The following is a 12,940-nucleotide window of genomic DNA, read 5'->3' on the forward strand; positions in this document are numbered from 1 at the left end:
CATGCAAGATGAGCTTAATCAATTTAAAAGAAATGACATTTGGGAACTTGTCCCTCGTCCACGAGACCATCGTATCATTGGTACTACGTGGGTTTTCAGGAACAAACTTGATGAAAAACTGAATGATAACCCGGAATAAATCCCGGTTAGTGGCTCAATGGTATAACCAAGAGGAGGGCATAGACTATGAGGAGACTTATGCTTCGGTCGCTCGCCTTGAGGCTATACGCCTTTTGCTTGCTTATGCATGTGCTAAGAATTTTAAGCTTTATCAAATGGACGTAAAAAGTGTCTTTCTTAACGGTTTCATAAATGAAGAAGTATACATCTCACAACCTCCGGGTTTTGAGAATGATGAATACCCGGATCACCTTTTCAAACTAAAGCATGCTTTATATGGTCTTAAACAGGCCCCTCGGGCTTGGTATGAAAGACTTAGTAAATTTTTAGTTAATCATGGATATTTAAGAGGTAAAGTGGATACCACTCTTTTCATTAAACATCAAGGAAAGCATATTATTTTAGTTCAAGTATATGTAGATGATATTATTTTTCGTTCAACTAACATGCACTTGGTCAAAGAATTTTCTAAGGTTATGCAGGGTGAGTTTGAGATGAGTCTAATGAGGGAGCTAAACTACTTCCTCGGTCTTCAAATTAAGCAACTCGACGAAGGCACAGTCGTGTGTCAAACAAAATACTATAGAGATTTGCTAAAGCGCTTTGGAATGGAAGACTCAAAGTCCATCAACACCCATATGCCTACCAACGGGAACTTAGACAAAGATGAACATGGTAAGAGTGTAGATGTCAAGAAGTATAGAGGTATGATTGGATCTCTTTTATATCTTAATGCATCTAGACCCGACATCATGTTTAGTGTATGTATGTGCGCTCGGTATCAATCGGATCCTAAAGAATCTCACTTAAAAGCTGTAAAATGCATACTTAGATACCTTCACGGGACATCCAAGTATGGGTTGTGGTATTCTAAGGGAAGCGATTCTAGTTTAGTAGGTTACTCTGATTCTGACTTTGTAGGTTGCAAATCGTATAGGAAAAGTACTAGTGGCACATGTCATTCATTTTCAAACTTCTTAGTGAATTGGCATAGCAAAAATCAAGTTTATGTTGCTTTGTCAACCACCGAGGCTGAATACATTGTAGCCGGTAGTTGTTGTGCCCAGATTTTTTGGCTAAAACAACCATTACTTGATTTTTATATACAACTCAAATGCATTCCCATCAAATGTGACAACCCGGGCGCCATAAACCTTACTAAAAATCCAGTTTTACATTCTCGCACTAAACACAATGAGATTAGACATCATTTTCTCCGTGATCATGTTGAAAAAGAAGATGTTGTGTTTGAACATGTTGATACTAAAAATCTATTTGCCGATATTTTTACAAAACCACTCGCAACTGAATCGTTTTTTAACATTCGTCGGGAGTTAGGAATTCTCAATATCTCAAGTTTGATGCCATAAGCATGCATTTTTGTTATTTATATGTATATCTCACCACTCTATTTGAGATCTCTGTAAGCTTATGAATATGCATCTTCATCGTTCATCAAACGAGGTAACTTTGTTCCTTTTATATCTCGTTGTAAACTTTACCTATGTGTGTACTTAAGTTGTTTCTTTATGAGATATAGTTATATGCTTGATAAGTTGTGATTATCTTATGTGTTCATTTCTAAAATTTTGTTGATTGCGTTAATAAGTCTTTCAATCTATATGTTAAAGTGACTCATTGATAATTCTTTCGTCTTGTATATTCATGCGCTCATAAAACATGTCATACGTTGCATTTCATGCATTCACATGTTATCTATACACTACTTATATCATTTGCCTCTCATCATCATAGAAACTTTAATACATATTTAAATGTGCATATGCATTTCATATCATCTCATTGCCAAAATTAAACCATCAAAGGGAAATCAATGTGTCTTAAGTCTGTTTACATCTAATTTTTTGCAAAAATTAAATTTCAACGGTTCAGGCAGCATGTCTTTATGGGTGGATTTAATCAACCTCCGCCTCCGCCTCTGAAAGGTGGAAGTCGTCAATTCGAGCCCGGAGAAGATGAACATATGCCATGCCATTCAATCAAAATCAAAATCTTCCATGACATACCATATCATGCATGGCATACCATGTTTTAGTTTCATCTCATTATCTTGTTTGACTTATGTTATTTTGACTGTATGATGTAGTTTAATTCTCGCACCTCTTAGCAACTTTTGTTTTGTAATTCTTTCTTATGTTAAGCATGTTTACTATATTGCCTATTTAGTCACTCTTTGTGAGTGAATTTGTGTTTTTGCCTTCCAATTGGTTGTTCTTTGTGAATGCCTTTTGTTTTCCATTATGTTGTGTATGCCTTCATATCGTTACTCATTGATATTGTGATAATAGATATGATACTACTAATAGAACATGCGTTGTTTCTTTTTTATATTGACAAAGGGGTAGAAAGCTTGTGTGCCCATATTATGAGTTTTTTAGTGATGTTAAAGTTTGTGATAGAAATGTAGTTGGAAATTATTTCAAAAAGATCTCTAGCATGACATATCATCAAAATAACAATTGAGAAGATTTTTGCATCATCAAAATATCATTTTTGCATATTTTGATGTTTTAGATCGACGCATGAGTTGGTGTATCGGTACATGTCTAAATTGTGTTTCTGAAATTCAATTTTGGTTCAGCATGAATCGACTCATATGGTGATGTATCGATACGTGTGTAATTGTTTCTCTCAAAAATCAGTTTTTCTTCAGCATGTATCGACCCATTGATGGTTGTATCGATACATGGCATGTCAACCTTTCTGTTTGGTGTTTTCTACCAAACATGTATCGACCCATTTACTCATGTATCGACTCATGCTGTATTAAACTTGTGAAATATTGTTTGTCAACCCAGTATGGATCGACCCATATCCTATGTATCGATTCATGGTCTATCAACCTTTATGTTTGGTGTTTTCTACCAAACATGTATCGACCCATTTACTTATGTATCGACTCATGTTGTATTAAAACTGTGAAAAATTGTTTTTCAATCCAGTATGGATCGACCCATACCCTATGTATCGATATATCATGATACATTCATTCTGGAAAACGTTTTTGTTACCTCATGTATCGACCCATTGGGTCATGTATCGACTCATGAATCAATTTTTGCACACATGTATCGACTCATGTATCGCATGTATCGACTCATCCAACTAAAATTTTCTATTGTTTTCGGTTTTCACCCTGTTATAAGTAGTAAAACATTATTCTTTTTTTAAAAAACACATGAAAACATTTTGAGAGCATTTTTTTTTTGTGTGAGCAAGAAACCTGAAAGATATTTTTTCTTCATCATCCTCTCAATCATCTTTTCACATTCAATCACATTGAAACATAATAATCTTTGTGCATTGCATCAAGAGATCTTTGAGATAACGTTCAACTGTAGAATTTGTAATCGAAGTTGGGTTGAAGGGATACAAAGGGAGTTTCTCTGAAAAACCAGAAGGTTTTCCATCAAGAATGGATCGTAACTTGGGGGTTTTCATTAAAGTCAAGTGGATTGAATTCATCCGTAGCGAATGGGTTTGGAAATCTGGGAGATTTCGCAAACAAGTAGTGGAGCGGAGGATTGATCGTTGATTTTGAGGTTCAAGACTTGATCGGATCGGATCAAGCGGGGTTAAGACAAATTCAACATAATCGGTGGGATTGGTGTTTATTATTTGTAATGTAACCTTGTAAACATTTGCAACATTATTGGAAATAAGATCTCAATTTCGATTTCAAAATTTAGGGGAGACGTACCCACACGCGAGGACGATAGTAGGGAACTTCCTTACCAAACTCTCTGCGTATAACTTTCTATCCTTAATCTCTTTACTTTTTCAGCAATTTTATCATTCAATTATGGTGTTAATTTTTCTGTTGAATGATCCTACATTGGAAAAAAAAAATTGCATAATTGAAAAATTGTTTTAGTGTTTTTATTTGAGAAAATTGCTTTGACAACTCCATTGACAATAAGGATCATTAAACATTACACACCAATTGTTTAATAAAAGTGTTCTGCTTGTTTTTGTTCATTGGAATATAGTGATGTATGTGAATTTCAATAAAACGATAATCCAACCGTGTTTATTTGTTATCGGCATACTGTTATCCATTGGTTTATCGCAAGTCGGTTCAGAATAGACGGAAGTCGATTCAGGACTGCGTTTTCCACTAGCCTTTAAAAATCAATTAAAAGTTTTAAAATCTGTGATTTCTCTGTGGTGATCTATTCACCCCCCCCCCCCCCCCCCTCTCGACCACCTGTCACACCGTTTAACACATTTATACATGTTTAGCTCCAAACCCAAACAATTATTTCCTAAGGCATAATAATTTACTCAAGAGGAAAAATAACTCTTAGTAAATTTATAATAATTTTCTTTCCTATCACAAATTTCTCAACAAACTCAAGAACTTTTTTCAAACGCTATGGCTAAAAATATGTGAGAGAAAGAAAAATAATTTAGAGAGAGGAAGGTGAGATATCTCGTATTTTCTGGATGTTTAGAAATGAAGGGGAAGACCTCTATTTATAGGCCAAGGAGTGGTTCATTTTAGGAAACAATCCATTGGCAAAATTAATGACCTAACTGATCAGCTAATCCATTAGGAACATGCAATAATCAATTATTGTTGTCCAAGTTCGAAGATTTTGATAAAGAGTCATCATAATTTATTAAGACACTGTCATATTCAATTATAGACTTGATTCACCCTCATCTAATTGATTAGGTATTTGTTCTAATCGATTAAGCAGTTCAAAAAGATGTCATAATCAGTTTGACACTTCCCAATTCATCTGGATAGGTTTCAAAAACATTTTTTATTATCTAATTTTAAAAAGAGGGGCTTTAAAATGGTTTTAGGTGTGTGTATGATTTATCCATACTAGTTACAAAAAATACTCTTGTATTTTTACAAGACATTGATCGCTCAACTAAACACGATCAAGTGATATGTCACATTTCCTCTCTTTCACACTCTGAAGTTTCGAGTCCTTTTACCAGATATACCAATCATATAAGTATTTCACATGAATCTTCTATGGATGAGGCTTGAGATATATTTAAGTTATATGTCATCATCAGAGGATATCATTGGTGATCATAAAACCTTAATTCTTTAACTTGATTCAGAGAAATAATTTGATCAACCATCTTGTACATTTTTGACCTCTAATTTTAATACTTTCTTTTCTTTATGTTTTGTTATCGTTAAAATCACTTTAATAGTTGTTACAACTTCAGGTGTTGTCGTCATAAAAACCATGATGTTATGGCTAATAATATCTTGTTTATCTATGAGCTTTGATCACTTCCTGATTATATCTACAAGCACATAATTCCATACTAACCAGCTGAGTGCAGTTTTTCTATCAACAAACTTCACCAACCTGGATCACCTTGATAATACCTTCAAGCACATAGATATACATCTTTATCATCCCAATTGTTTGAGAGTTTTATAGTTTTAATGTCATTGACCATGCTTTTTGGGACAAAATAATTGTCTTTGATAGTAACCCGAAGCATTTTATCAACTGACATTAAGTGATCATACATGTCATATTTCCAATATACATAGTTTTCACCCTTGAATATGGGAGCTCAATTTTGTGCACCTTTTGGATCGTCCTTAACCCATATTCTCATCTTTTGAGGTCACAAGACCTGAACAAAATATCAGTTCTTAAACCAATTGTTTGATGGAATATAGGTGTAGAATGATCTAAAAGGGAGGTTGAATATACCTTTCTCCAAAAAAACACTTTCAAAAATGTTTTCTTCAAAATAAGAGTTTTCAAAAAGTTTGGCAACGGATTTTACAAAAGATGTGCTTAGATTGATTTCACAATTTACACTATCATTAGAAAATATAATGAAGATGAGAGATGAAGATGCTAAACAAGTAATGCGTCAATTAATTGAATTCAATTTACACAAAATATTTAAATTGAACTGTATTAATTCATATATGAATCTAATATTACAAGTTTTACAGCTATAATTAACAAAAGGATCGTTCAATAAACTTAATCTATGACATGTATATGCTTATTACGTGAAATTATTATAAGCGATAAATCTAGCTACATGCAATGCTAAAATACAGATAAACCTTAAGATCATCCAAATCTATACAAGAATTTAAAGAGAGGGATAAATAAAAATGTGTTGCGATTTATACTAGTTATGTGCATTCGTTTTCACTAGCACTTTATCCGGTCTCGAATGATAGATCATTGGAATTTTGTTAGTCTTCCACTATATGACAATTTTATAATGTGTCTTTCAATAACAATAAAAAATTCTCAGATAATCCTAAAAATATAAAATAATAGATAAACAGCTTCAATCTGAATCTACTTCTTCTAATGTATACAGCTTACGAGGATGAATTTTACAATATTCACTCGATCTTGAATCGGTTCACCTTCTCAGTACCAATGTTTGTTCCAAGCCCCCTTCAGCAATAGTCTTCACTCAACCCTGTCGAAATTCCCTTGTTCGAGCCTTCGATTTAACTGAAGGAGACTGAAACTCCAAACTTTGTTTGTAGTAACCTTCACTTAATTCTACTAAAGGTTTCCTAGGATAAGAAAACCCTTATTTTTCTTTGATGGATTTTCAATCGCAACTACACAATCACAACTTGATTCTTCAATTTAAAACTCAAATTTCACAAAGCATTAGCAACTAATGACCCTACTCTCACTAGATCTCACACTCTCTCATAGTTGAGAAGCACACACACAAGAATGGTGATTTTTTATAAGTTAAAGATGAATGTTTTATTATGCAATCTCACACAAAAATGCTCAAAAATTCAGGAAATTAAAACAAAAAAAAGTTGTTCTTCAAGTTTGATTTGAGATAGAAAGATTTTGTGTGTTTAACAAAACTCAAAAAATGGGTTTCCAAAAAGTTATGAAAGTTGTGTTGTTATGCTTGAGAGAGGAATTTTTTACTGTATATGTGTTGGAGTCAATGCACTAAAAATGAGTAAAATGACCCTTACGATTCGAGTTTAGAGAAAATATTATGATTCGAGTCAAATGAGATAGTGATTTTCACCTTTGATTTGAGTCATATGATTCGAGTCAAAGAAATCTTTTATTCGAAACACAAACCCACATAAGAAATCCAAATTATGAAGTCTGGTCATGATTTGAATCCAGATTTCATGTGATTCAAATCAAGCTATTACCTAATTCAAATAAGTGGAACTTATGATTGGAATCACACTTCTAGAAGAAAATTTTGATTTACACATGATCAATTAGAATAATATGGTTATTTCTTGGATCAATATAATGCTTTCACCGCACATTGCTCAAAATATGATAGGTTTTGATTATGCTTTGGAACTCTGAGAAGATCTATGCAAAAGATTCATATAAGGTAACCATTTTAGCTTCTCCGATCTTGTTTGATACCTCTGTTTAATCAAACAAGTTGAAAAATATATTTCCCAATATTTTACCGAACTGAAAATCTTATGGGATGAGCTTGAAGATCTCCACCCAACATCATCTTGTTATTACCAAATCCTCTACACCTACGATCTCGCCAAATTCGCTCATTGGTACAAACACATGGATTGTATTCTTTCTTTCTTAGGGGCTTAAATGATTCTTTCAATAACATACACACTCAAATCTTGATCATAGATCCTCTCTGAATCATTAGTCGTGTACTCGCTCATAGTTCAACAAGAGGTATTTATTTTACATTTTTTGTGTATTATTTTACTCAAAATCATTCTCGAAGCACTAAGGCAAAATATGTGAGAAACCAAGAGATTTATATAAAATGGGAGAGAATGAGGAAGTGAGATAAAAGCTCATTTTTTGGATAAAATAAAATGATAGAGAAGCTTTCTATATATTAGCTAGATTGTTCTTTAAATTTAGAAATAATCCATGGGCAAAAATGAATGCCATAATCAATTAGGCCAATCAATTATCCACCCCTAATAATCGATTATTCGAGCAACAAATGGATGATTTTGATATTTGGTCGTTACTAATCATTCAGAGACTAACCCAATCAATTTTAGACTCAACCAAGAGAAACTAATCGATTAATTGATTAGGTCTAATTGATTATCCAGTTGTAAAAAGTCTTACAATTGATCAGATAATCCTCTAATCAGTTATTTAGGCCTTAAAACATTTTTAGGTGGTTTACTAAAATAAGTTAGGATTCTCCAAGATTTTTAGTGTGTGTGATTTTTCCATAGTATTTCCATAATTATCCTTGTTCCTTTACATGATACTAGTCACTTAGACTGACACAACCATGCGAGCTTTCACACTTTCTCTCTTTCACAGCTCTGAAGTTATAAGTATTGGCATCATTATCTTTAAGTTTATCATCATACAAGAACATTAAGTCTTCTTAATGAGGTTTAAGATATCTACAAGTTGATTACGATTAGCACGGAGTTAAGAAGATAAACTATCGGTGAACCTTGAAACATAAGTTTTCACTTGAATGTCGTTTGACCACAATGTTCACTTCAAAATATGACTTGATATTCAAGAATATATTCAAGAGTATAGCTTAAGTCTATAGGATAGCTTGATAAAACATCTTTATCATCTATGACCTCTTGAGCTATCTTCAATAGATAAGGACTTCATTGAATATCGTTTGATATCAGGTGTTGTCATCATCAAAACCAGAAATATAATTGTCGAACATGCAACTCCATACTCTAGAGAAATGAATTGTGGAGGTTTAAAAAATGATATTTTAATACCAAATTATTTTCTAAATCAGCGTTTGAAAACATTTATTAAAAACGTTTGGAAATGCAGCAGAAAGTAAGGACAAAGAAAATGAAATTGAAAATTTAAGGGAAGAGAGATAATACCAGAGATTTATAGAGAGTCGGTCTTAAATAAGTTGCCTACTTCTTTCCCCGAGAATTAATTTTGAGAGTATCCAATAATTCTTGAGAGTTTTTAAAAGGTTAAGCCCACGAACTTTCTAACACAAAGAAAATGAAATTTCAAGTTTACTTCCAACCAAACAGAGAACAAAGAAATGAATTGGCTAGTCTTCACGTCAAACAGCAGACAGAGCTTCAAGAGGTTAGTCTTTAAGCCAAACTGAGATTTTGTATGGGCTAATCTCAAACCAATTTGGAGTTTTAAATTGGATGTCCTTTGATTTGAACCGAGGTTTTACACAGGATGACCATAAACCGACCCTGGATTTTATATTGGCTTGATCTCATACCAACTGAGCTTTTGTACAAGGCTAAGCTCAAGAGCCGATGTGAAATTTTTTTACTGGTTATTCTTCGCGAACCCAAAATGAGATCTTTTTTTCAAGTGGCGGAGCTCACAAACCAAAGAGCTTTTATACACGTTTAGCTCCGAACCCAAACAATTACTTCGTAAGAAAGAATAATTTACCCGAGAGGAAAAATAACTCTTAGTAAATTTATAATAATTCTCTTTCCTAGAACAATTTCCTCACTAAATTCAAGAATTTTTTTCAAAACGCTATAGCTAAAAATATGTGAGAGAAAGAAAAATAATTTAGAAAGAGATTGAGAGAGAGGAAGATGATCTATACAATGCTTTCACCGCACATTGCTCAAAATATGATAGTTTTGATTATGTTTTGGAACTCTGAGAAGATCTATGCAAAAGATTTATATAGGGCAACCATTTTAGCTTCTCCAATCTTGTTTGATTCCTATTCAATCAAACAAGTTGAAAAATACATTTCCCAATATTTTACTAAACTTAAAATCTTATGGGATAAGCTTGAAGATCTCCATCCAACATCATCTTGTTATTACCAAATCCTTTGCACCTACGATCTCGCCAAATTCGTTCATTGGTACAAACACATGAAGTACCTTATTTCGTCCCCATGGGCTTAAATGAGTCCTTCAATAACATACACACTCAAATTTTGATTATGGATCATCTCCCAATCATTAGTCGCGCACTCGCTCATAGTTCAACAAGAGGTCTCACGTCATTGATGGTTGTTACTTGAAGCATGTGTTTCCCCCCAGGATATAGATCCTAACTTTACTTCTACCTCATACAAGCATGGATCCATTTCCAAAGAAGACTACCAACATTTACTTACTCTTCAACAATCTAATAAAGATGCTCAGAACACAATACAAATAAGTACACCTCTGCTGATAATTTGCATATAATCTCAAGTATCACCAATGCAAATATTAATTTAAAGCAATTTTCAATTAGGATCCTTGACTCGGAGGCACCATATAAGGTTTTACCATATGTCAAGTGTTTTTCTAGTATAAAACTCATTGACCCCATCCCTATACATTTCCCTAATGGAACACTATCACTGCCAATTTTTCTGAATTAATTCACCTTAAGATAACCTAGAATTAGATAATATTCTTTATATTCCTGAATATCAATTTAATCTTATCTCTATATCTTAAGTATGATTTTTGTCAAACTTTGGAGTTACACTTTGTCAGTGTATCATTCAAACGGCGGATTTAAATTAACATGTAGTTTGTAAGACCTAAATAATGGACAAGAATGAAAGAAAGTGAAAAACATTCTGAAACTCATTAATAAAAAGAAGCAAGGAGCATACACAAGTTACGTATGCACCATAAGAAAATCATAAAAACCATAGTGTTAATAATAATATTGTGATACTGGTGTACTCTCTTTTAAGAGCTTGAGTATTCTCACTACTTCAGTCAACACAACCGCTGGTTCCCTAGTATCAACTCCAATCATTGCTACCAACACTTGTATTTTGTTCATTGTTTTTCCATCATACAGAACCTCATCAAAACTCACTTCTTCATCAGAAACATCGTCGTTTACCTCGCTCGACGAGTCAGGGTCAGAGTAGTTCTCAAAAGAATGTTCTCCATGCGGAGATTTTTTTTCCAGAATGTCTCAATGTTGAAATAATTTTCCCACAATGCCCCAGTCTGAAAAAAAAAATTCAAACTGCCCAATTTTCTTATTTGGACTCGTCCATTCATTGGGCGAGTTGATGAAGGACTTTTTTCGCTGGGTAGGCTCGGCCATTCATTGGAAGCTCCACCTGTTTCAGCCTTTGCTCTCGTTTCTCGTCAAGCCTGTAGCAATACAGTTCTTGGCATTAAACCCGGTCCTATCCAGGGTTGCAGGCAATGCACCTGCAAAGTTAAAACAACAATAAAGCCCACATCAAAACCTGCAGTGCACTAGTTTGAAGACTGAAACTTATGGTGCTATTATAATGTACAAGTTTATGATGTACAGAGTATATAGACATTCTGCACGAGTTTATGGTTTACAAATTTTGCTTTGTCCATCATATGTCTAGATTACAAACTCATTTCAACAGTGATGATGGTGCTTTCATTTTGATTTCGTCTGTTGCTTATGGCATGAATTAATAGCAAGGTAGTCGAATTTCAAGAAATCCCAATTCCAAAGGAGTTCCAACCACAACATGATTTCCATCAAACCACATGGAATTCGGTTAGCATCATCCCATTCCCCATATTGAAACACATGTTGTCAACTCAATGCTAGCATGCCGGCCGTCCAATATTTCAAAACCTGAAAGGAAAAAAACGAAACAGCCTTAGCATCCAACTTTGGTATTCAAAATTGCAAGCCATGTAAGCATGGGCACGTAAGAATAACATTGATTTATCACATCTTACCCGTGCAGTTGAAACTGGAGTTCTTCTAGCTACAGAGCTTCCAAATGAGATTCCAGAGAACGATTATATCAAATATTTTGGACCAGGCTTCTCATTGAAGATTCTGAATGGGCACATAGAAAATTTAAACAGTAAATCGTATCTTAGCACTATAAAAATGCAAGTCTTGGAGAATCTACGCTGCATACAACATGCTCCAAGTGTGCAAATGCAAAACATAATGGCAATGCAAAGACTGTGAGGAAAAATAATTCAAGTCAGTTTGGTAAGTTTGTGGAGATTCAACTTAATAGAAAGGGAAGAAATGAAGGCAGCAAGTCTTACGCAATACAGAGCTTACTCCACCGATGAAGTGATGGCATTGCTTCGGTCGTGGTTGAATACCGAGTTAGAGATACTGCAGTGAATATTATTCACAAGGTGGGCAAACTCTCGTTGATTGATCTTGCAGGGTCAGAGAGAGTTTTTGCCACAGATCAAAGAACACTTAGGTCTCTTGAGGGTACCAATATTTACCGGTCTCTTCTTGCACTAAGCAGCCGAAATTCAAAACTCACTTAGCTTCTCAAGGATTCATTAGGAGGGACTTGTAACACTGTCATGATTGCAAACATAAGCCCAAGTACCCTTTCATTCGGTGAAACCCAAAAACACCCTTCCATGCATGGTGCAATTAAAAGAAAAAAACAAATCATATTATTAAACAATAAATAAAAAAAGAAATATGAATAATAAAGCATAAATATAAGAGAAAATATTAAAAGAAAGAAAAACTACACCTAGGAGTATCGAACCCACTACACTAAAGATCTAGAAGTCACTCCCCTCCACCAGGCCACTTACTAACTAAATAATATTTTAATGCTAACCTTAATATATAAACTAACATAAACTAAAAAACGAATTAAAATAAAAAACTAAAAAAAAAAACAGTTAGTCTAACCTAATTAGAAACCAGCCGCTTGACTGTTGGTTTTTTCAAAAAGAGAAATGGATTGGGAATACCAGTGGTAATTAAGTCCTAATTAAGTTCTAATTTAAAGCATGCTTTTTTTTTTGTTTTCTTTTATTTTAAAATAACAATAAATGAATAAAAAGTGATAATGAAATAGTAATGAACAAAAATCTTTCAATCTCCTCTCTCGTGTCCTTCCGTCTCTCACCTTCTCA

General features: G+C 33.7%; 1 protein-coding gene across 5 annotated transcripts in view; it reads right to left on the bottom strand.

Annotated features, from left to right (window-relative positions):
• Nucleotides 1-11,412: 11,412 nt before the first annotated feature.
• Nucleotides 11,413-12,940, bottom strand: part of LOC127100852 (probable RNA methyltransferase At5g51130) — a 50,275-nt gene continuing 48,747 nt past the window's right edge. Inside the window, exons 8-9 of one of the 5 annotated variants that reach the window (XR_007794515.1) lie at nucleotides 11,771-11,873; nucleotides 11,413-11,663 (exon numbers count right to left, since the gene is read on the bottom strand). The gene's annotated coding sequence lies outside the window, so the exon portion shown is untranslated. The remainder of the gene's footprint in view (nucleotides 11,664-11,770; nucleotides 11,874-12,940) is intronic. The other 4 variants (XR_007794512.1, XR_007794509.1, XR_007794513.1 and 1 more) reach the window with 4 other exon arrangements.

This window comes from Lathyrus oleraceus, chromosome 7 (genome assembly GCF_024323335.1).
Source record: "Lathyrus oleraceus cultivar Zhongwan6 chromosome 7, CAAS_Psat_ZW6_1.0, whole genome shotgun sequence".
In the NCBI taxonomy this organism is placed as follows: Eukaryota; Viridiplantae; Streptophyta; class Magnoliopsida; order Fabales; family Fabaceae; genus Lathyrus; species Lathyrus oleraceus.